At 37.0% G+C, this 16,828-nt stretch overlaps 1 long non-coding RNA gene across 1 annotated transcript; it reads left to right on the top strand.

The window, feature by feature from the left end:
• The first annotated feature begins 8,198 nt into the window (after positions 1 to 8,198).
• Positions 8,199 to 12,155, top strand: LOC148113051 (uncharacterized). The gene is made up of 2 exons (XR_015728492.1): positions 8,199 to 8,315; positions 11,061 to 12,155. It is a non-coding gene; the product is annotated as an uncharacterized LOC148113051 (long non-coding RNA).
• Positions 12,156 to 16,828: the final 4,673 nt, after the last annotated feature.

Genomic DNA, 16,828 nt, shown 5'->3' with positions numbered 1-16,828 from the left:
CTATAAAGTTTGGAAGCAATACTTTTTTTTGATTAACCTCTGAACATCACGGTCATCCTAATTTTTGACCTCCAATGTAAACCTAGGACATCACTTTATACTTTCCTTATTCGATATACAGTAGCTCTATATTCCGCTTTATGATCAGAGTAAGCACAAACTTCAAACAAGCAGACTGATACCTCCACCACCCAATCTTAAGAGTGTCTGCAGGGCAAGTCAAAGAAGCAAAAGCAGAGGCCTCTCCCTTTTGTACATGTGTTGAACACACAATGTTTGTAAAAGAAAAGGGCTGGAGCTTCAATCATATAATTGTGGCTCCAGTTCGACTTTTTTTGTCCCAGCGATCAGTACTATAAACAGTCTCTTATGAACTGATTGGGCTAATGTTTGAATATGTTGTTGTTGCATAATTCTGAAATAAATTTATCCTATGAAATGCATCAAATTCAAATTTATTACAGCCCTAATAGCCAAATTCAAACAAAATATCTAGTATTACATCCTTCTATAATGGAAAAGCAATATGTGTAATAGAATCAAAAATAATTAAAGATAAAGATACTAAAAAGATTCCAAAAGTTTCATAAGGCCTTTGCTTTGGCCAAATTGGATGCATTGTCCTAAAGCAGTGATGGCTAACCTTTTCCTGACCTAGTGCCCAAAGCGCTTGCACCCGAACCCCCAAAATGCAATGTGCACATGGGCCCTGTGCATGTGCCCTGCCCCTGTACATGCGCACGTACCCCCCACATGTACCCGCACCTGCGCATGCACGCATGGCCCCTGCAGGTGCCTAGCCCCCCGCACATGCGCATGCAGCTGCCCGACCCTCATGCTCCACCCCCACGCATGCACATGTAGCTCCTATGCATGCGCCCTGCCCCCCCGCACATATGCACGCACCCCCTGCATGTGCAGCAGAGACCCGAAGATTAGCTGGCTGACAGGAGACATGCACACATGTGTGGCAGAGCTGAATTGGAGTGACAGCTCGCATGCCACCATAGAGGGTGCTACGTGCCACCTCTGGCATGCGTGCCATATGTTCGCCATCACAGCCCTAAAGTGTCCTTTTTTTGGATGTTTTAAGGTATTCTATACAGTTATGTTCATGTTCTAATGGTTCAGTAAAACCTGTAAGCTGTATGCCATTATGTTGTGGAGGTTAATAAAATCAATGAACCGTGAACCTTTGTCTCTATGATTTTCTACTTTAACAAATGAGCCTTTAAATCATTTAACAGTAAATGTTTTTATTTACATAATAAAAACATAACAATATATATATAATTAATAAACAGCACTTAGTTACTATGATTAATTATCCTGTCAGCTATATATCTATATCTATTCTCTCTAAGCTATGTTATCTGTGACTATTCTTCGTCAGAAGAAATATTATTATAAACCACCAGAACTACTCTTCTAACAGACTTCCAAACTGCTCACAGTTGTTTAACGGAAGATTATAGAAGAGTTAAGACCTAAGACCTAAGACCAAATAGCTAAGACGAGTGAAGATCGAAGAGCAAAGAGTTTCTGACAAGAATCTCCTTTTATACCGCTAACTATGACAGTTAGGGTAGGACCCTGGAGATTCAAAAATATTAGCTGCCCTCTGATTGGCTTATGTATCTGTCCATTCCAAAAGCCATTAATAGGCACAGCTATAGAGAAATAAATTTTCTCTAACACATTATATTGTTCCCTACGTAACGACTCTAGATAGACCCTTATATAATCTGTCCAGGTACGGAGTGTGATTTCTATTTAATGTTACTTCTTTTGTACAAGGGCTTGAAAATAATCTTTCAAGTCTCCAGTTTTATGCCACAATTTGTACAATATGCTACCCTATTACTTAGAATTGGTATTTATTATCATCTGTGGATTTGTTTTATTATTTTTTGTTCTTAATTATTTTTTATTTTTAGATTCTATTTCACTTGGTTTTTTTTTTTAAAGAAAATGAAATAATGTACTTTAGCTTTAAAGCCTTTTTAAAAAATGTTTTAGCCATTTTTATCTTCCTTTCAGGCCTTGTAGCTTGTAGTTTAAACAACCTAACAATATTATTTCAAGCTTCACTTAGAATAGCAATAAAAAGAAGTTTCTACCAAGGCTTGTATTTAATTTTGGATTCCCTGCAGTAGAAGCTCCCAGAATGTTCTAGACCAGGGCTGTCAAATTCCTGGCCCACGGGACTGGCCATGTCCACACCCAGTTTAGCAAAGGGGGGAAATGTCCTGATACATCACGTGAAACCATAGTGATGACGTGAGTTTGACACCCCTATTCTAGACCTATTGCAGAAGGTAATACAGGATACATTCTACCATTTGGTGTTAGCTAGTTTTATTAACAATTACTGACAGTGTGCCTTCTAGACATGGAAGTGTTGATATATCATAGTGCAAGCACACTGTAATTTGTCTATCATTTCTCTCAAAGTTCATTGGCATCATCATCTTTAATTCAGTGGGAGAAACCAATTCTTTTTTAAACTTGATTTTGCAAGGCACTCTTCTCAGTCTGAGCTTTCCTGTGTAAATTGCAACTGATCCACCTTTAGAAATTAACTTCAGGATTCATTTTCATTTAAAAGGTTCAAGCACTAATAACAGGGGAAATTACTTCTTGTTTCTTTAGAGGAATGTTTATTTTAAATATGAGTTCCAGAACATAATCTTGGTAAAGGTTGGAAATGTGACAGTGACTTGTGTATGAGGATGCCATGCCCCAGAATGAGGTACACGAAATCTTCAATGTTATATCCTCAGCTAAAATACATACAGGGATTAGAATCTGTGGCATTTTTTAATACCACTGAAGAAGATAAAGAGGAATGTTAATGTCAAAAGCATAGGCAACGTGTCAAAGGCAGGGCAAACTGTCAAAAGCAGGGCAAAATGTTTTAAAATACTGGATAATATCTTCAGTATTGATATTTCAAGAAAAAAAATAGATATCATTTCTGTAACTAGGGTTATCTGAATACAACTAGGGTCATATTCCTTGAATATTGAATTTACCCTGATTTACCCTGAATACAACTAGAGTAAATATTTCATAGCATTGAAATATTTTCCTGGATTCTTTTTGTGAAATACCACAAAAATAAACAAATACAGATTCGCAAAAGATTCCACAGGGTCAAAGAAACCCTGCAAATAAACCTGGAGACAGATAAAGAAAAAACGTAGCACACATAATGAGATCAAATGACCAAATAGGATCATTGAAGCTTGATCCACTATCATTAGTAGGTCTACCACTAGGAGAATGGGTTCCCCAGTCAGTTTCATTACTTCTGAATAATAGGCTGTATGGATCAGCTCTGCTTCACTTTGAGATTTCAGATTGTCTGTCACCCAGCTTTCCAGATCAGGATCAATTGGAACAGTGGTGGAATTCAAATTTTTTTTACTACCAATTCTGTGGGTGTGGCTTGGTGGGCGCGGCAGGGGAAGGATACTGCAAAATCCCCATTCCCTCCCATTCCTGAGGGAAGGACATTGCAAAACTCCATTCCCACCCCACTCTGGAGCCAGCCAGAGGTAGCATTTGCCAGTTCTCTGAACAACTCAAAATTTCTGCTACCAGTTCTCCAGAACCTGCTGAATAGTACCCCTGAATTGGCAGCTCTGGAACATTAAAATACTTTGTTCTTCATAGCGCTGATAGAAGAATCTCCTTCACTGACATTAGAAGAATCTGTCACATTGATATATTATTGTTATAAGTCATGTTGAGTGCTTATATAAGCAGCAGATGGGATGTATTTTTAATAAACAAGTTGAACAATCCCTGCAAGGCAGCATTCAAAGAGGAAGAGATGCACATGTTTCATGCTAGGTCCATAACTTTGCAGCATCCTAAATTAACATATAATGAAGAATGAGTCCTCAAATGAACAAGGGCACAACACTAATTATTCTCTTTTATTAATATTAACAGGTCAGTAACTCTATAAGACAAATTTGATTTCAACAAAATGTAAGAGTATTTCAGTAAACATGGTTCAGGCACAGAAAGAGCAGGAATATTATTCAAGCACTCTGGATAATGAGTGGTTAAATATTAAACAGGCGGAGAGAATCAAATTGCCTTATGAAGTTAAGGCGGTCAGTGTTATTATTTCTTCTAATGAATTTCTCATATTGAGTTGTAGTTAGAATTATATAAAACCAGACAGGTCCCAATTGGTTTTTCAAGATATGTGGCCTTAACTGGATTAATAGTGAAAACAATTACATTTAGTACTGCAGCATACTACAAATTGAATAGATAATGCTATTTATTTGTAAGGCAAATATTTCAGTGTAGTTCTAGCTTTGCTTTTCCCAACATAGGCAATCTGGTATTTTCTGGATTCTTTGGACTATAATTCTCACTTATCAAGGTCAATGATGTGGAAGTTAATGTCCAAAATGCCTGATACCATCATCCCAATCATTGTTGCTTAACTATTTCAACTGGTTACAGATATATTCTTTGGATGTGGAAAGCTACATGTGAATAATTGAATAATTCTTTTGCTACAAGAGTAGCATGAGTAATAACAAATTGACTGTGGTATTATAGTGAAAACTAGAAGGTGCTATTACATAAGCATTTGTATTCCTAATGTGCTTAGAACACACTTTTAATTTCAAAATTTCTACAAAAAGAATTTGTGTTTTAACTTCTAGAGTGAAGTGGCTTTTGTGGTTAGGACACTGGGCTGGAGGTTAACAAGCCTGCATTCAAGACCTGAGTCCTGCCATGAGGTGGCGTGGAACTCCGGTTCCTGCTGTGGATATAAAAAGAGACCTCAACTGGGTGTATCCCAGGCAATGGTGACATCACTGGCTAATCCTTTCAACCCAGAAGTGTCTCACAGCTGCTAACATGACTACAAAAGAACAAAAGAAAAGAAAAGAAAACCTTCTGGAATTATGAGCATGCATAGATCATAATGATTATATATGGATCATAATGATTGTACATGAATCATGGATATTAAATGATTCTATAAAAATGTGTACTGTTCAATGCTTTTATTCTCCCTATATGCTCAACAAGTCAGAGCTGCGGTGGCACAGTGGTTAGAATGCAGAATTGCATGCAGGCTAACTCTTCCCACACATTAGGAGTTTGATCCTGATTGGCTCAAGATTGACTCAACTTCCATCCTTCCAAGGTCAGTAAAATAAGGACCCAGATTGTTGGAGGCAGTATCAGCATACTGCCTCCAACAATCTGGGTCCTTATTTTAAGGATTTGTAAACTGTTTACATTTGTAAAGCACTATAGAGTAGTATATAAATCTAAGTGCTACTGCTATTGCAATGTACTCCTACCCTATATATTGATAATTGCCCAGGTATGTGTTCACACTCACTTGGGATATATTTTGTACTTTGTACTTTGACATTCACTTGGGATGTATTTTGTACTTTCATGCTGTTCAGTTATTTAGAAATTTGATTAGAAAGAATTCCTTGTCATTTTATTTTTGGATGCATCATATAATCAAGCAGGACTTCTGAGTTGAACTTGCCTGCCAAACTTTAATTAATTTAGACTTTGTATCCCATAGGATCCAAACTACTTCATCTACTTCTTCAATTTTTCTAGGACTTTAATATTTTAGTACAGTGGGTAGGTTCTGATTAGTAAATATTTGGATATGTATAATAAACAGAGGCATATACCCTGACCTTCAATTTCCTACTTGTGTGTAATAAATCAAACACTGAGAAGTAATCATATTATGTTTACCTATTATTATGGTAATGCATGCTAATAAAGGTCCTGATCTCTTTTCAGTTGAAGTACCTAAAAAAAATATTGCTTGTTCATTGGTTGAAAAGTATGTTGCATCTTGCTTTCAAGAATAGAAGCAAGAACATAAGTTCTAAGTGTTTAGAAAGGAAAGACATTACAAACAGAATGAAATATTGGAATTTCTTTTCTTTTCTTTTCACAGTGAGCTATTTTACTAGATCTATCATGATATGGCTCAACAATGACTGGCTCATATTTATTTGTCATTTGCTCTCACAACCTGTTTAACACTGTACAAAGTCATCATCATAATAAAGGATATGTTTTAAAGACATTGTCTCTGTATCATTTCCATCCCACAGCAGAGGCAACTTAGATATGTATTTAACTGTTCTAGGGTGAAAATGATGGTTTGTTCCGTATCCAAATGTAATTATTCCTAGGAAAATAAATTATTAAAATAAATATGAGTATCTCAAGCTGTAAATGGGGATATTAGGAGGAGGTAAAAATATTTGAGAGTGTGTAGAACTGTAAATAAATATGAGTTCAAAACTTCAAGACTGCTATAAGGAAAGCACTGATTTCACTCAGTTAAACAAAATAGTTGAAGAGTAATAAGCACAGCTTAATGGTTACTTTTTTCCAGTGACATGGTTAAAAACCAAAAACACTCTTTGGATCATTTTCTGTTTTTAAATTCCAGGTTACATTTGGGTTTATTAATTTCAGCGAGGCATTGGAATGCAAATGCAAATTTATATATTATTATACAACCAATATCTAAGATTTTAAGTAATTCCAAGTATCATATGTTTCTTATTATATGAAAACAAGTTTAATTCATCCACAACCTAAATAATATTAATGTTTATTGGACTCCACCCCATATATCTGTACATCTCCACTCCGGACCACCCCAATGATGCCCTTGAAGTGATGTCCCGGTGTCTGGAGGCCGTGCGGATCTGGATGGGAAGGAACAGGCTCAGGCTCAATCCATCCAAGACCGAGTGGCTGTGGTTTCCGATGTCCCGATATAGTCAGTTGATGCCATTGCTGACTATTGGGGGCGAATCGCTGCCCCCCACAGAGAGGGCTCGCAAACTTGGGCGCCCTCCTGGATTCACGGCTGTCTTTAGAAGAACACTCGACGGCCGTGACCGGGAGGATCTTTCATCAGGTTCGCCTGATTCGCCAGTTGCATCCCTTTCTGGATCAGGACTCCCTACACATAGTCACTCATGCCTTCGTCACCTCCCGCCTGGACTATTGTAATGCTCTCTACATGGGGCTCCCCTTGAGGAGCACCCGGAGGCTCCAACTGACGCAGAGTGCGGCCGCGCGGGTGGTTATGGGAGCAACATGGCGCTCCCATGTGACACAGAGGATCCCGGATCTGCGCACTTTCCGCTGTGCTCTTAAGACTCTCCTATTCCAGCAGGCCAGCCTGGCCTAATTTTCTCCCCTTTCTTTTAAATCTTTTAAATTTTTTAAACTGAAATTTTAATTTGTTTTTTAAAATATTGGGAATTTTAATTGTCTCGGGCGAAATTATTCAATTTGGTTTTAATTATGTTTTTTAACTTTGTATTTATGTGTTTTATTTTGTGCCTGTTCACCGCCCTGAGTCCTTCGGGAGTAGGGCGGTATACAAATCTAAATAATAATAATAATAATAATAATAATAATAATAATAATAATAATAATAATAATATATCAGGAAGGTTGGTTATCAGCCTTTCAATATTGAAGCGGCAAAACATTTGAAAGTACATTGTAGATGAGTCTAGAGGTATCCTTGAAAAAGGAATGCAAGAATCATTAGGAGAATGATTAAGAAAAAATAAAAGATAACTCAGTCATGGGAAAGGAGGAAGCATCATAAAGAAAATCAAAATAATCCAATTCTGGATTATGTTTAGCGTAAGAAGAGGTTGATAGAAACTCTGGCAGGCTTGAAGACCCTGCTATTATACCTTATAACAGTGTTACTAAAATTTATACACTTTAAGATGTTTTGGACTTCAACTCTCAGGATGTCCTATTCATTCACATATTCTGGTCACTCTATTTAATATAAATTTTGGTGATATGTTATTACTATGTTTAACCAAGTTCCTAGGGTAAAGTTAAGTTTAAAAATATTAATATATTTTTAATTATACTGCCAAAACCTGGAATTTATTCATTTAAGAAGAGCTTGAAATTATTGGGCTTGGATTATTGCCCAAACATTCATTATACAATCCTGGAGGGATGTGGTCATATTAGATTGCAAAGGTTGGCTTAATTAAATTTGTCCATTTTTAGCGTTGGTATGATTAAGATTCAATAGGATGTTTCAAAACAGTGAGATCAGTAAAATGAGGTTCTAGATTCTTGGGGACAATATGAAAACAATGCTTCTACATTGTGAACTACCCAGAGAGTACTGTAAAGCTCTATGGGACAGTATATAACTCTAAATGATTTTGCTATTGCTATGATCTGAATATGGATGAGAGGGCCAATTTGGTGTACATCATTAAAACCTGTCTAAGGTTGGGGGCATTTCCTTTGTCTATAACACATTTCCTTTTGTGTTTTCAGTGTGGCAAAGAGATGGAGATGTGGCTGTTGTTATTCTGGAGTCTCTAGTAGCCACTAGAAGTGCAGCCTCAGACATAACTTGTGAAATTTGGCTGTACTACTATGTGGGGTGCCTTTGGCTTGAGGTCTCCTACCCTGAACATGTAAGGTAGAGACACCACAGGTGATATCTTCCAGAACAGTCAGTGAATTATGTATATGTTTGCTGGTTTTGACATAGCAAGAAAAGATATTAGGACAGGATGGGGATGATGCAGAGGAGTTGATGGGCTTTCATGTGCCAGGGTGATGTGAGTCTCATTTGTAAGGGTCATATGATTATCTTATTTTATAGTTTTATGGGTTCTTGTTGTAAACTATCTTAGATTATTTTGTATAACATTGGCAGCCAGATAAATTGATAAATTGATAAATCAATTAATAAAGCATTTAGAGATCCTTGTGTCAAGGCTCCAAATAATACCCCCGATGAAAGAAGACTCCAAGGCTAGAAGTTCCTCAAAGTTCCATTTTATTAGAGATGTCATATTGGCACATGGGAAAACCCGAATCTGAAAGCTTCCAGGTTTTCCCCACCCATAGAAAAGTCTAAGTCCCTGCCCAGCACCCACATGTCCATCACAGGGCCCACTTAATGCACCATCCCAACTGGAGATGCCTCCAAGTGACACCCTTCCAAGTGCAGGGCAAGATGTCCTTGACTCTCAGAGAAAGGAATGTTATTATGACTATATATCTTCTCTGCTCCATATAATCCCCCCTCCCAGTTTCTCACAGCACTAAATGTAGCAGGCCTGAAGATCCAATGCAAAGATGGCTTCAAGGCCTGACACTTTGCATATGATATCCAGACATAATGTAATTTAGGGCTACTCTACCTGAGCTGTATTTTTTTCCCCACCATCCAGATTTGTAATGTAAATGTCTCTAACAGTTATTCTATATCACGGGGGTCAAACTTGCGGCATCACGTTGCTGTCACGGGACGTACTGCGATATTTTTTCCCTTTGCGGAGCTAGAGTGGGCATGGCCTGCCATGATGCATCCAGCCTGTGGGCCGCCAGTTTGACACTCCTGTTCTATATCCTCATTGGCCACTGCTATGAATACTGACTGTCATTACTGAACTGAAGTTTGGATGATATGAATTGCATGCCCTGCTATGGTGTATATTTTTGGCATATTACCATAAGAAGATAGTCTCTTATTATTATCATATTGTATTATTCTACTGTACCCAGTCTTATTTTAATGTTAACCTTAAAATTTCTTTTTCATGCAAAATGTGTACACTGGAACAAGATTAACCTGGATGTGTTATAATTACACACAAAGTAATGTTTTGACAGAGAAGTTATTTCAAGAGAAAAATCAGTATAGAAAGCATATTCATAAATTTAATTCAGGTGTAGGTTTTCTGAATTCATAACAAATTCATGTCTTCAAGGCTGTCAAACTCATGGCCCGCAGGCTGGATGAGTCACGTGCTGGCCATCCCCATGCCTGGTTTAGTGAAGGGGAAAAAAGTCATGATATGTAATGCTGCCATGATGTTTGACACCCCTGTACTAGATAGTAATGATCTACTTTTGAAACAACTTATTCATAGATTTACTCTGGTGGTTTTCTGAAGTGTTACCTCTCAAATTGTTTTTATGTAAATAATATAAATGTTTTTAAACAACAATTATATTTTTCTGATGAATGGGTTAACATTCAAGAACATGGGTTAACATTCACAGTCTCAATAATTGAGACTCTGACCTGGTCTTCCTTCCAGTTTTAGTTGTCTCAGGTAGCAACAGTTCAAATTCTGGTTCATATAGAAGCTCATTTACTCCCAAAAGAAACAAAACAAAACAAAACTTCCTAAAAAAATGAGATGGGAGCAAATTATATTTTTAGCACAGTGCAGTCAGTAGCATCATACCCCAAGCAAAAGTTATCAAGAAAAACAGTCAGTGTAAGGTTGGATGTCCTACTTACAAATATAAAAAGACCATGATTACAGACCAATGGACTGTAAAGGTAAAGGTAAAGGTTCCCCTCGCACATATGTGCTAGTTGTTCCTGACTCTAGGGAGTGGTGCTCATCTCCGTTTCAAAGCCAAAGAACCAGCATTGTCCAAAGATGTCTCCATGGTCATGTAGCCGGCATGACTAAACACCAAAGGTACACAGAATGCTGTTCCCTTCCCACCAAAGGTGGTCCCTATTTTTCTACTTGCATTTTTTACGTGCTTCTGCTAGATTGGCAGAAGCTCTGGGACAAGTAATGGGAGCTCACCCTGTTATGTGGCACTAGGGAATCGAACCATTGAACTGCCGACCTATCAATCGACAAGCTCAGCATCTTAGCTACTGAGCCACCGTGTCCCTTTAAAATGGACTGTATTAGTTGCTTATTTGTGTCAATAATCATACAACCTAATTTAATTAATCAGGCAAGGTAAGCTAAACCTAAACTAAACCGAAAGATTTGGGTTTTTTTTCTTCTTACTGTATTGTATGAACTAAAGCTTTAGAGACAAATATGTATTAGAAGGGCAGGGTCTGAACGTTTTTTTACAGGAAGATAAATAAGCTGTCAAAATGTTCTTCATTTCATTTCTTTTTAAAGTGCAATTGTGTATACTGCCACATATGTACAAAACTTAACTGACTTTGACTTTCTCTTTTGTTTCTCACCTGACAGGCACCCAGCAACCCCATTAAAAATGCTTCTTTTCTTTCACTTCCTTCAATGCTATTAATAAAAAGGAACCATTTCCAAAATTCCCAATTGGTACTGCATGTAAATTCAGCTAATTATACATTAATTGACAAGGCTGTAAAAGGACACTCTAGAGAGACAATCACTTCGGAAGCCCACTGCATTAAAAATGAATGTGTGTAAGCTTTTGATGCATCTCCCATGGAACCTTGATGTAGGAGTAAAATAGAAAAAGAGACAAAAGTGGAATATCCCTGCTCCCTGCCATCAGTAAAGGATCATTACATTACATAGGGCTCTGATTGTTTGCAATTGCACACATATATAGACATACTGAGCTGAGCAAGCATGGACATTGAGAGAGATCGATAATACAACAATAATGACACAGCTTCTTCTGGGAAGAAAAAAAAATCAATTGTACCAGACCATTACCTGAATCAGCAGGTTTTAATTCTTTAGAACTCCATTGTTGGATTGAATAAGAGTTGGAAATAAACCAGAAAGCTCTGTACACAGGCATGTAAAATGCAGGAGGAAATGGAGAAATTTTAGTTGATGTTTAAGTAGAAACTTCTACAACCATCTGGGAAGATTAAAACAATAGGCAACTTTTCCTTTGAGAGGAATGGTTCCTGATCGGAATCAAAGTTCACCCAAATCTATTCCAAGAAAAATGTGAATTTCTAAGTACAAGGTATTTTCTCCTTTTAGTTCCGTACAAAGTGTCTCTGTATGCTCATCAGAACTAACAAAATAACTGAGATGTTGGAGATCTTCTAGTAAAATCCCCTGCTGAAACAGGAGACCCTATATCATTTTGGACAAGTGGTCGGCCAATCTCTTCTTAAAAACCTCCAATGATGGAAGACCCACAACTTCTGAAGGCAAGCCATTCCACTGATTAATTGTTCTAGCTATCAATCAGATGTAGAATGGTAGACTAGGAACCAATGTCATAAATTTGCTTCTGAGCACCAATTCTGTGATTTAAAAAATATCTAAGAGAAGAATAAAGAAATGACTGGGGCTAAGTTCACATTTTAAATGTATTAAAAGTAAAATTTGATGTTTTCAAAGAAGGCTAGATGGCCACTTTAATTTTACTGGGTTCCTGTTTTGAGAAGAAGTTTAGACTAAAGAAAGAGCAAAACAATTTCTTCCAATCCATACATTTTATGATGCTATGAAATTTAACTCACTGGAGAAGAGCCTAATGCTGGGAATGATTGAGGGCGAAAGAAGAAGGAGATGACATAGAATAAGGTAGCTGGATGGAGTCACTGAAGCAGTTGCTGTGAGCTTAAATGGACTCCAGGGGATGGTGGAGGACAGGAAGGCCTGGAGGAATGTTGTCCATGGGGTTGCAATGGGTCGGACATGACTTTGCGACTAAGAACAATGAAAGAACAATGAAGAGCCTCAGTGGTGCAGTGGACTAAGTGCTGTTAAGTGCTAGCACTTAGCTGCCAGCTGCCTGCAATTAGTGCAAGTTCAAATCTCACCAGGCTCAAGGTTGACTCAGCCTTCCATCCTTTCGAGGTAGGTAAATTGAGGACCCGGATTGTGGGGGCAATAAGCCAGCTTTGTATAGAACAACACCGCTTGGGGGGGGGCCCGAAAGCCCTAATAAGCAGGTATATACAGGCTATTGCTATAATGCCCAGAGTCTACGGAGAAGGGCGGCATATAAATTGGACAAATAAATAAATAAATAAACAAACAAATAAATAAATAAATAAATTTAAGCTACTTGGATTTAGGAAACCTGAGGAAAGAAGCAATATTAACTCTCCCAGGATTAAATTAAGCAATGTCTTCAGCCTACAAGCATTATCTTTTTCTCTTGATACTGCTTATGGCCTTTGGAACTGGATGCTTTTTAAATACTACCAAAATTTGTATTGATTGATTGATTGTATAGCGTCAAAACATTTTTAACTCTTAGCAACCACCTAGATAGATTTTTTTCCCCATGGCAATCTGTCATTTACCTGGACTTCCAATGATAATATTTCTATAAGGCCAATATATAATATGTCTATTTTTTCAGGTAGGTCTGAAATATATACTACATGTATACAGTTAGCTAGCTCACTGAATTTCTTTAATACTGTATGTGCTAGTCGTTCCTGATTCTAGGGGGCGGTGCTCATCTCCGTTTCTAAGCCAAGGAGCCAGCACCATCCGAATACTTCTCTGTGGTCATGTGGCCAGCATGACTAAATGCCAAAGGCACATGGAACACTGTTACCTTCTCACAAAAGGTGGTCCCTATTTTTTCTACTTGCATTTTTTACATGCTTTCGAACTGCTAGGTTGGCAAAAGCTGGGACAAGGAACGGGAACTCACTCTGTTACACGGCACTAGGGATTCGAACCACTGAACTGCCGACCTTTCGATCGACAAGTTCAGCATCTTAGCAACTGAGCCACCGTGTCCCTTTTATGGTACTAATTTTATGGTACTACTCCAGAAAAAAGTGGTGTTATTAGCTAGTTTTAGAAAATATACTTTTCCCAAAAGGTTTCCACAATTTTGGCCACTACTATAATTAATCTATTGGAGAATTAGTCCTACCAATTCTTGAGTACAAAGTTGTCATTAATATTCACTCAGAAACATCATTTTCTTCTGCTTTCTTGGAACTGAATCTGTACCTTGACAGTTGGCTGGGATTCCACTGTTTCCTATAAGACTTGTTCCTGAACAAATAATGAATCTTTCTCATTAGAAGACTCAAGACAGATGTGACATTTTCTCTAAAGTGTTATCTTTTTTTTTCATTGTTAACAGTCATCAATTTGAGATGACTCTTTGGCTTCATTTGAATTGAAGCAACAAATTGGGAGTAACAACTTAGCCAGCAACTTTGATAAAGTAGAAAGGGGTATTTACATAGGTAGTATCCCACCCACACTCCCAATTATCTAAATGACTGACCTGTACTTGTCTGTGCTTTCAGTAATGAACTTCAAGCCAGTAAGGTAATCTTAAATTTAACCTTAGGATGAAAAAATTTAATACTTTACATTTTTTATCTTATCTACATTATCTTAATGAATTTTATGAAACAAAAGTTCTAATCACGAAACATTAAACAAATTAAACAAACTCTGTTTTACACATTGGCAAAAGGAATCAGAGCACAAAATACAAGCTGAGTGGACATGACCTTGTAGATGACCCTCACTCTGTCAAGGACCTTGGAGTACTCATATCAAATGATCTAAGTTCCAAAACCCACTGTAACAACTTCACCAAAAAGGCATTAAGGGTTGTAAACCCAATCTTGTGTAGCTTCTTCTCCGGTAATATTACACTACTAACTAGAGCATACAAAACATTTGCTAGATCAATTCTTGAATACAGCTCATCTGTCTGGAACCCACACTGCATATCAGACATTAATACAATTGAACGTGTCCAGAACTATTTCACAAGAAGAGTCTTTCACTTCTCCGCTCACAACAAAATACCTTATGCCACCAGACTTGAAATTTTGGGCTTAGAAAACTTAGAACTACGCCACCTTCGGTATGACCTAAGCATAGCTCAAAATTTTCTGCTACAATGTCCTATCTGTCAATGACTACTTCAGCTTCAACTACAACAATACACGAGCACACAATAGATACAAACTTAAAGTGAACCGCTCCAAACTCAATTGCAGAAACAATTGAGCAACAGAGTGGTCAATGCCTAGAATGCACTACTTGACTCAGTGGTTTCATCCCCCAAAATTTTAACCTTAGACTGGCTACTGTTGACTTCACCCCATTTCTAAGAGGTCTGTAAGGGCCGTGGATAAGAGCACTAGCGTGCCTACTGTCCCTGTCTTAATGTTCCCTTTAATTGTATTCATTTTATGTATTCAATTCATGCTTATACTTATATATATTATCTAATATGTACTCAACAAATATCTAAACAAACAAACAAACAAATAAATAAATAAATAAAATAAAACAGTCTTACAGGTGAAGGTATGATTTCTCTTACAAAGTATTCTAAAAATTCCTGTATGTCAAAAGGCTTCTCTTCAGCAACCTCTGTATGCAATAGGCTTCACAGTTCCTCAGTGTCATAATTAACAATATTTTAGGGAAAAACGCAAACAATTGTTTTATATTTGAGGGGGGAAAAACTTTCTTTACTCTTTTCTTCTGTTTGCAGTTTTATTTTTGTACAGATTTTTGTTTATAAAGTTTTCTTTGTTTGTTGCTAAGGCACTTCTTACCTCCCACATTCGTTTATTATTTTTATTTGATTTGAACTCAATAGCAATTTATAAATCATATATAAAAATAAAATAGTCTACTTGTAGCTGCAGTTCAGCTAGCCAGTGCTAGCTGTGCTCTGTTAGTCCCTTGTGTCTAGTAATATTATGCTGATAACTGAATGTTATATTTATTTTTAGAATCAAGTTGGTGAGATATATTGATCCCCAACAGGAATGAAGAGGCAAAGTATATGGCATGAACTAGAAATTTTATTACATTGTAAGATCTGAGACAAACATAAAAATGTTATGAAGAATCTAGTATTCTCTCATCATGAGCTCCTGAATCTCACATGAAAATTCTTAGTATACACCTCCAGGTCCCTCTCTACCAAAAATAAGGCCCAGATTATACTTGTTTCTATATTTTTTTAAAAAAAATATATTACTCTCTTTGTTCAATAGAAAGGGAAGCAATAGAAGCAGAATACAGATTTACAACCACAATTTGTCCAAAATTTATGTTGCTAAGTGAGAAATTTCTTAAGTGAGTTTTGCCCCATTTTACAATTTTTCTTGCCACATTTGTTAAGTGAATCATTGCAATTGTTAAGTTAGTAGCATGATTGTTAAGTGAATCTGGCTTCCCCATTGATTTTGCTTGTCAGAAGGTTGCAAACTATGATAACATGATTCTGGGACACTGCAACTATCATAAATATGAACCAGTTATCCAATATCCACAAGTAAATCACATGTGAATGGGGATGCTGCAACAATCATAAGTTTGAAAAAAATGGTCATAACTCACTTTTTTCAGTGTCATTGTAACTTTGAACAGTCACTAAATGAACTGTTGTAAACTGAGGACTACCTGTATATGTTCAGCATACAGGCTGAATAAATAAGATAAGAGTATATAGCCTTGTCTCATTCCATTCCAGTCTGTTCTACCTGTTATATCTGTAATATAGCTTTGCCTGAATATAGGTTTCCCATGAGGCCAGCATTAATGGATTACCATTTTTCTAAGGACAGTCTACAACATAATGACCCAGATTGTTGGGGGCAATATGCTATTTAGTATACTGTCTTTGGTGTAAGCCACCCAAAGTGTTCGGAGAGTGGACGGCATAGAAATATGACTAATAAAATAAAAAATAAAAATAAATAATCAACACAATCAAAGAATTTTTTATAATAATGTACTTGATTTCTCTTTTCAATTATCCAGCTTGCCTTAACAGTAATGTTTCATATTCCTCAGCCTTTTCTAAAGTCAACTTGAACATCTGGCATCTATTTTTCCATGTAGCCTCTAATATGTGTTGGATAATCCTAAATGTTATTTTGTTAGCATGTGGAATGAAGAATATTGTGTGATAATTTGCACATTTTCTGCTTTTAGTTTTGTAATATAGTCTGATTTCTTCTAATCTGATCACCAGAGTGGTTGTCTGTCTGTCTGTCTGTCTGTCTGTCTGTCTCTCTCTCTCTCCCTTCCTCCCTCCCCCCCTCTCTCTCCAT

Source organism: Pantherophis guttatus, chromosome 6, assembly GCF_059756535.1.
Source record: "Pantherophis guttatus breed Tessera chromosome 6, ASM5975653v1, whole genome shotgun sequence".
Lineage (NCBI taxonomy): Eukaryota > Metazoa > Chordata > Lepidosauria > Squamata > Colubridae > Pantherophis > Pantherophis guttatus.
Note: the sequence above shows the minus strand (reverse complement) of the source record. Positions and strands in the feature narration are given on the sequence as shown.